Genomic DNA, 8,819 nt, shown 5'->3' with positions numbered 1-8,819 from the left:
CTGAGCCCAAAAAATGGCTTGAGCACCTCCTTGGTCCTCCCCTGCTCGCAAGCCTCCTTCTGGCACCAACCATTGGAAGGGGCAACACCGGATCTAGCCACCACAAACAACCCCTAGAGGGATGAATGACGAGAGCCACATGGCTCTCCCCAAACATCTCTCTCCCATTTCCTCACTCTTTCAGTAGGAAAGTAGAGAGCGATTTGCAGTTACAGCCATGAGTGGTTCAAACAGAAGGAGGGCCTATATTTATAGGCCTAAGGGCGGACCGAACAGCTAGAAACCCGCACGCCGCATGGTTAACCACGGGAGGACATAGCCAAAGTCAGATGCCCATGTGAGGTCAAGGAAAATCAAGACCCTCTCAAAGGCAGGGCCGGTACAGCGTCGACGAGACCGCTTGGTCCCACCTCAGCCACGAACCCCGAAACACGGCACACTGACATGGCAAGGCTCAGTAGGTGCATATCACTAGGTGCCAGGGCAAGGCTAAACATAACAGCCACCTACCGCATTGAACGCACCAGCCAGCGAGGGGTCTAGCTGCGAAGCTTGAACAAGCCATGAACTATGAACCTGCATTCAATATGCACGCAACACAGCGCTTTCACGATCACTTTGTGATCGCAAAAACGCTCGGGGGGCTATGTTGGTATTTATTGACTTGTCACTTATTTTAGTAGTCACCTAATGTATGTCTACATCTCTTAACATTACTTTACTAGGTTGTCGTCCCTAGTGATGATGCCAAAGATGCTTATTGGTACTACTTAGCATTACTACTAGAATAATACTAAGTAGATCTTTATTATTTTATATGACTAGGAAGAATATATATATATATATATATATATATATGAAAGGGATCTACAAGCACATAGATAATATACCATTGTAGCACTTCACCCGAGAGTATTCTAGGCATCGTTATTTATATTTTTACCACAGAAAAGGTCTAGCATTGACATGTATTGATAACTTATACTATTGATGGAGAAGTAAACCATAACCAATATTCTACTCACAACAGGGGTAAGTCAAGAGGTAAATGTATATATGAATAGTGCATAATAACTAATCATTGATCACTCAGGGTACTCCTTTCTATGGCATTAGCATGGTTAAGTAGAATATTAGAGGAATAATTCCTAAGTCATTCTTAATTACAAGTCAAAGTATACATTGATTAGTGCAATTACACTTAGTAATCATGGCTAAGATCAACTTCATATCTACACATAAGGGATATTACTAAGGAAGATTAAGAGCAGAGCTTGTCTACCTTCGTAACTAGATCCTACTTGTATACCTATATTCGGGGAGTGGACTACAAAGGACTCAATGGGAGTGTCACATCCGTGATCTACCACATGACCCGGAATATAGGGTGTATCCATAGGTAAACAACATATAAGCACCACGCTTACACAATGTCGACCACTCACCCTGTGTACACTAGAGCGAGCGCTATATGAACTTATGCATGAATATGTTGATAATCCAACTATACAAAGCATATAATCAAAGTAGACGATGAACATGATATCTAGGAATATAAACGATATGAATAATAATGTCATAACAATTGTAGCAAACATATAAAAGAAATGAGAGATACAAAAGAGAGGGAATACAAGGATTATACCAAACCACGCTCTTAACAGGATCAGAAATCTAAACAAAACTTGCTTGCCTCCCTCTAGACATAGCCTAACTAGCTATGCCCTAGAATATGATGGAGCTCTAAGGATGATTAGGGTTTCTGTCTCCTTAAATGACTTGATTAGGGTTTGATGATCTGATGCCCAGGGGTAGCAGGGGCTAATATATATAGTCCAGAGCATCAATCTTGAGCCCTCGAATCAAACCGACTTGAATAAATGGCGTAGATGCAATCTAGGAGGCGGTGGAGAACCAACATAAAAACAAGGGGCTGACAGGTGGGCCCTAGGGGCCGGCCAACCTGCCCAGCCCCACCTAGCGACGCCTCGCCCTCTGCTTTGGTGTGGTGTCCTCTTGAGTCTTCTAGAACCTTGTGGGTTTGTTTTCGCTGTATATAAGCGTGATTAAGTCTGACATCTAGGTCCACCTTGATGGTTTTCTAGATAAACCCTACAAAAAATATAGATTCACCAAAACTTATGGAATTTATTAGTTTAAACCCCTAGACCTTTGTTGGTGATTATATTTATGCCCTTATACATGTTATATTGATGGTTTATAATGGTTGTTAACTACCATCAACAAACTCCCCCAAGCTTAACCTTTGCTAGTCCCTTAGCAAAGCTAAACTCAGTAAATGGATCAGGAGTTGCCTCAATGTTTTTACTCCTCAAAAGTACATATGCGTTCAAACAAGAATTCTCCTCCGGATTAGAATGAACTGGTCTGACTTTCAAACTTACCCATATTACCTTCAACCATGGGGCTTCTTAGCCTTCACTTGGGTCTTGAGCAATTGAAAGACAGAACGATCAAGTCAAGCACAATGTCTCAAGTTCTTTGCTCAACCATTATTTTGGAGTTTTTATAGGTTTTCAAAATAAAACTCAGAGCTTCCTTTGTATGACACTTTCAAGTCTCTCAATCTATGTGGTATTTTTGGATCCTTACCAAGGCAATAGTGATGTTATGCATTTCTCTTCCTACAACTAAGGCTTATGTAGAGCTCATAGGAGTGGAAAAAGCATGAAAGAGCATACTTGTAATACATATATTGTAAAGTCAAACCTCAGATCCAAAGAGAGTTGAGTCATACAATCAAATCAAGATATGCATGTGTGTGGATGTATGGTGAATATATTTGGTGGCTAACCTAATTCTACTATGCTCCTTGAAAACATATCTCTCTTTTGAAACTTGGAAATTCTTTTGCAAGAAAACAAGGGCTATCTTATTCATCTTTCTTCTCTTTTTTTAGGCGGGCATCTAAGTACCCATCATTTTAGATATGTTAGACACTTGTCTATTTTTTTCTCATCTCTCTTTATTTTCTTTTTTTATGAATAACTTTGGCATAGCCCCATGCTTCTTTTCTGCAACAAAACTTTTGAGAGATAGCAACCAGAACTTGGAGCATCTATTTGATGGGAAATCCTATGAACATGTTTTTGGTGTTTACCTCTAGTGTGGGAGTGAAACATTTTTGGGTGGATCTAGATGGAATGGCATATTTTTGCGCCTACCCCTAGTGTAGGAGTAGTGCATATGTGAGTGGTGTGTACGTGATCTTGATTTTAAGAGCATGACAAACCTCTCATAAGGGTCAACAAAGCTTGACTAAACTCAATGCAAAACAAGCAGCATATATGTGGAAGTGTTCCTATTCTCAATATCATATATGGCTCTGGTAGGAATTCAAACTTTGTCATATAGGAACTCATCATGTAGCCTTTTTATGTTTTTCAAAAGATAAATCTTTAGAACTTTAGTATCACTTGGAACAAGATAAATAGCAGCCCAGACCTTCTCATATCATATCTGTCAATTACCTAGACTTAGATCAAGAATATGCTACCCACGAGTTTCAAGTTTAGAGTAAATTATTATATCAAAATAGTCATATCCAAAACTCAGGAGAATTCAAGGCTGAAAACTAGGTACTTGAAAGGAATTACAATAGAGCAACTATTCGTCATTTCTATTCAAGAGATTATCCTCAGAGTCCTTTTATTTGTTCAGCTCTTAAAAATCTAGACACACCTTTTATTTAGTTTTCTCATTTTTTAGATCACACCTTACTAATATATATATATAAGACAAAGATAAATTTTTATTTTGCTTTTAGTTATGCATCTTTTTTTATGAAGCAAACTCACTTAGTAGTAAAACCAAAGGTAAAGAAATACTTAGCTAGCTACATGGAGGATGCTCCTCCCCCAAGCTAGATGTTGGCCTAGTCGACTGTTGAAGTTGAGTGATCCTTCTTAGAGCAGATTTGCCAGTAGATGTCCTTCTCGTCCCGAAGTGGAGCGAGATGAAGACGACCAGGTGAACTTGCTCTTGATCATGTGTATCATCCTACAAAATGTCAACAAGAACACCAAAACTCATGGAACAGATTAAAATAAAAGGATTAGCGGTCAGCTGTTCGGAGATTAGTCATTCTTGTAGTTTAGAAATATTTTCTTATTGGCAGAATTTTAGCAGGATGTCTATCTGATAATTTTGGATTTGCTAATTTTTTATATGCAGAAAAGAAAAATATGTATGCATGGTATTTTTAATTTTTATGCCTCCACAATGAATATTCCGATGGGTATTTACACCATAGATTTATTCACATGGGGCTTAGGATTTATAATACAATGATAAGACTTTTTATTTTTCTTTTCCAAATACAATGCTAATGCAGAAAAGTAAATATGCTAAAGTGAAAAATAATTCATGCAATTCTAGAAAGTAAATATGGATAACTACCAATTTCACCTCCTAGCGAGGCTTCGGATTTTTAAGTCCTCCAGATAGGACTTTCTCAAGTCTTGTTCATTCTTTTGGTGCATTTGTTGGTCCCAGGGATGGAGACCTCAATGGTGGCACCTCTAGTGATGGTGACTCGGATGTTGCCACCTTTTCCTTCCACACCTAGTTCGTCTATAGACTTGACTTTGACAGAGTAGGTTTATCTATCATATGTTCTTCACCTTCCTCCCATTCATTCTTTGGGAGTTGATTCTTTTGGTGTCGGGATGAACAATGCCTCCTCCTAGAGCGGGTCTTCTTGGGCTGTTCATAAGAGGTATAACTATTGAAATAACAGCATACCTTTTCTCTAGGGAATTGAAAGTGGACTTGTCCAGATCCGACATAGATGATCATGTTGGTAGTGTTAAGGAATGGTCTTCCAAGGATGATGGGCGTATCATCTTCTTCTTCACCCATGTCTAGAATCATGAAGTCAGCAAAGGCATAGTGATAATGTATTCTTACCATGACATCTTTCGCTATTCCCTTCAGAAATTAGATTGATTGGTCCACCATCTACAATTACATATATGTAGGGAACAAAGGTTCATCACAAAATAAATATTCATACATTACCTTGGACATTATGTTAACACCTGACCCAATGTCATAGAAGGCCTTGTGGAAGATTCTTTGCCCGATGGCACACTCAATCGTTGGTACACCAGGATCATCCTTCTTAGCAAGGAATGGTGAAGCGAGGAGGTGGTTGTACTCTGATCTGAGTGTGTTGACCATGTTAATTGATTCCTCTGGTGACTGCCTAGCCTTGTTCTTCCTTCTTCTCCAATTGTATTTCTTCTTGGTCACCGTTGTCTCTTCGGGCAGGTACGACGTTTGTGGATGTCTAGGAGATTGCAAGATATGATTCTTGAAAGAAAACTTCTCCTTTTTATCCTTGATTGTGAAATAGTCTTGGCACTATTTTCTTGCAATTGTTTCCAAGTTTAAAATGAGAGATATGTTTTCAAAGAGCATAGTAGAATCAGGCTAGCCACCGTATATATCCACCATATTCCATACACATGCACATCTTGATTTGATTGTATGACTTAACTGTCTTTGGATCCGAGGTTTGACCTTACAATATATGTATTGCAAGTATGCTCTCTTCATACAATTACCACTCCTATGAAGTCCACATAAGCTTTAGTTGTAAGAGAAGAAAAGGCATAACATCATTCATTGCCTTGGTGAGGATCCAAAAATACCACACATATGAGAGACTTGAGAGTGTCATACAAAGGAATCTCTGAGTTTTTATTTTGAAAACTTATAAAACTCTGAAACAATGGTTGAACAGAAGAACTTGAGACATAGTGCTTGACTTGATCATTCTGTCTTTCAATTGCTCAAGATCCAAGTAAAAGCTACAAAGCCCCATGGTTGAAGGTAATACGGGTAAGTTTGAAAGTCAGATCGATGAATTTTAATCCAAAGGAGAATTCTTGTTTGAACGCATGTGTACTTTTAAGGAGTTGCATCAATGTTTTCAAAAATCCTAACTTTCTGTTCCATTGCTAAGTTTGGCATTGCTCAGGGACGAGCAAAGGTTAAGCTTGGGGGAGTTTGTTGATGGTAGTTACCATCCATCATGAATTGTCAGTATAACTTGAAATCATGCATAAACAGGATCACCAACATAGACTTAGGTGTTTAAACTGATAATTTTCACAAGTTTTAGTGAATCTATATTTTTAGCAGGGTTTCTCTAGAAAACCATCAAGGAGGGTCAAATTGTCAAATAAAATCAGGCTTATCCACGGTGAAACGGACACTAGAAGGTTCTAGAAGACTCAAGAGGATTCCACACCGAAGAGGGGGCCAAGCCACTGCCAGGTGGGGCCGACCAGCCCCACCTAGAGGCCACTCGGCCCCTGGGGGACCCACCTGTCAGCCTCCTTCATACGTCGGTTTCCCACCGCCTCCTAGGATGCATCTACGCCATCCTTTAAGTCGGTTTCATCCAAGGGCTCACGTTGGACGCTCCGGCCTATATAACCAGCCCTTGCCCCCCCCCCCCCTCTAGAGCATGCTGCAATAAGTCAAGAGTAGACCAAAAATTAGGGTTTTCAGAGAGAAGAGAATAGAGCTCCAATTCTTCAAGTTTCTAGTATAGGCTAGGTAGCAAGGTTCAAGTAGAGTTTGGGCTATCGCTCAGGATTCTAGATCTACTGTTTGGAGACTGGTATAGCCATTGTATCTCTTTATTTATGACTTTCTGCTTGTAACACCCCAGGTGTTTGTCACCAGTTAAGCAATGGGTTTGAGCTCAAACATGGCATGTTAAGTGGTGACGGAGATGTTAGGTCAAACATATGAAAGTGAGCCACAACTTAAACTTGGACCATGCACCATTGCTTACATGCTGCCCTTTCTAAAAAAAGTATGCTTGAGTAATGTTGGATGTACTTGTTTCATGTGTCTCGCATCAACATCCATCTATATTGATCACTAGAAAAGTTTCATGAAGTTTGGAATCAAGAAGTCACATGAAATGATAAGTTATGTCCTTGCCTGAATTGTTTTATAAAGTGAATGGAATTCTAGATTGTCAACCAAACCTTGGAACCTTGCCCAAATGACTCTAATTGAACTCTACAACAAAAGTCATGGGGGGTTCATGTTGAGCAGAGGTCAAGAAAATCCCGCAATTGGTCTAAATCTCTAATTTAAGCTTTACCATGATGCTACTTTGACTTGGTTTGAACTATGGCTTAGAGTGTTTGCATGGCAGTGGAACCTAAACAAAAGTTGAAGTTTGAGTGGAGTAGAACAAACTTTGTTTAATGCTGAAGAGCTAAATTAGTTCCTAGCTTAGTCAAATGTCGCTCATAATATCAAATCCAGTGCTATTTTCAAGGTTCGAAAATTGGCTAAGTCTGGATGACTAAATTTTCGTATTTCAGTTTTCGTGTACCTATCTTTAGTGAATTATCGTTTGGAAACCATTGATAATTAGATGAGACTCCTTTAAGAAATATTGTAGTACACACTTAGCTCTAAGAAACAGTGCAATCGGTTGATCAAATCATTGATCAGCTGGAGAGTTATGAAGGGGAGAAAATCGAGTTTCAGTCGTTTGTTTGCGGTGGTATTAGTAGTTCTCTCAGATTTTGAACTGCTATAGCAGCACTCGTCCGTGGCCGACCATAGGTAGGAGCCAAGTGCCGCGTGTCGTCCGTACGTCGGCCTTGGGCCCGCATCGCTGCGCCCAGCTGCATAAGGCCGAGCGCCCGCTCTCCCTCACGCTCCCTCTCTCCTATTCACTCTGTCTCTCTCGTTCTTTCCCTCTCCAACGTAGAAAGAGGCAAACTCGCAATTACCGCCGTCGTCGTAAAAATCCATCCCTGCCACCACACCTCTGTTCGATTCCACTCACCACTTCACCAGTAGCAGCACCATGACGCCCTCTCGCTCGCCAACATAGCGGCGTCGTCCGTTGTCATAAGGTAAGGGCCCTTTTGGCCCATGGTGCCACCGCTGCCATGGATGTTGCCGAGCTAGAGCTCGTGCATGGTTTGCGTCCATCCCTGCTCTATATCCCTCTCATTCCATGGTCACCTTGGACCACTGTGGCCTGCACGGCTTGCCGCCGGCGAGTGCAGCCATCATCGAGCCCTAATGCTACCGCCGTATGTACGAACAGAGCCACCAGAGCTACATCCACCGGCGGCTCCCGTACGGGCCACCTCCCACATAACCACGGCCACCAGCGGGTGCGCGCGGACGCCTGGATGCTTCCTCGCCGCTTTCCCACCGCCGACGCGCCTCCTCCGGTGAGCTCCTGTGCAGACCCCTCTGTAAATCGCGACCGAGGACCTCGGGTAACAATTGAGACAAGAGAAGGGCCTTTCTGCAGAACCTGTGACTCATGTGAATAGTGTTGTAAAGACTGGTTTGTAATTGTTTTGCAGGAATTTTGAAAATGCATAGTAATTCATAAGAAATTCGTAAAATAGCAAATGTGGACTTTTTGGAATCCTTGTGAAATTGTCTATGCAGTAGATCTATAGTATGGCATGTTTTAGTTTAAAGTTTTAGCTGCAAAAATAGATTCGTGCAATAGGGTTTTAATGCTAGTTGAATTTGTTATTTTCCATAACTACAGATCTAGGGCTCCAAATGAAGTGAAATTTTTGTGGCATGCTACTCATGTGATAGTTGATGTGTGGTAAAAATTTCATGAGTATTGGATGAAGTATGAGTGAGTTATTGGTTTATCTCGCTCTCACATGATTTCTTACAATAGCAAATTGTCTTTTTCATAGAGGCAGGTATACTTATGCAAATGGTATGATATTTATACAGTAGACTATTGAGAAGATATGTGAGCTACTGTAATTTTTGTACAA

This window comes from Miscanthus floridulus, chromosome 6, assembly GCF_019320115.1.
Source record: "Miscanthus floridulus cultivar M001 chromosome 6, ASM1932011v1, whole genome shotgun sequence".
NCBI lineage: Eukaryota > Viridiplantae > Streptophyta > Magnoliopsida > Poales > Poaceae > Miscanthus > Miscanthus floridulus.
The sequence above is the reverse complement of the archived record's forward strand: the minus strand, read 5'-3'. Positions refer to the sequence as shown.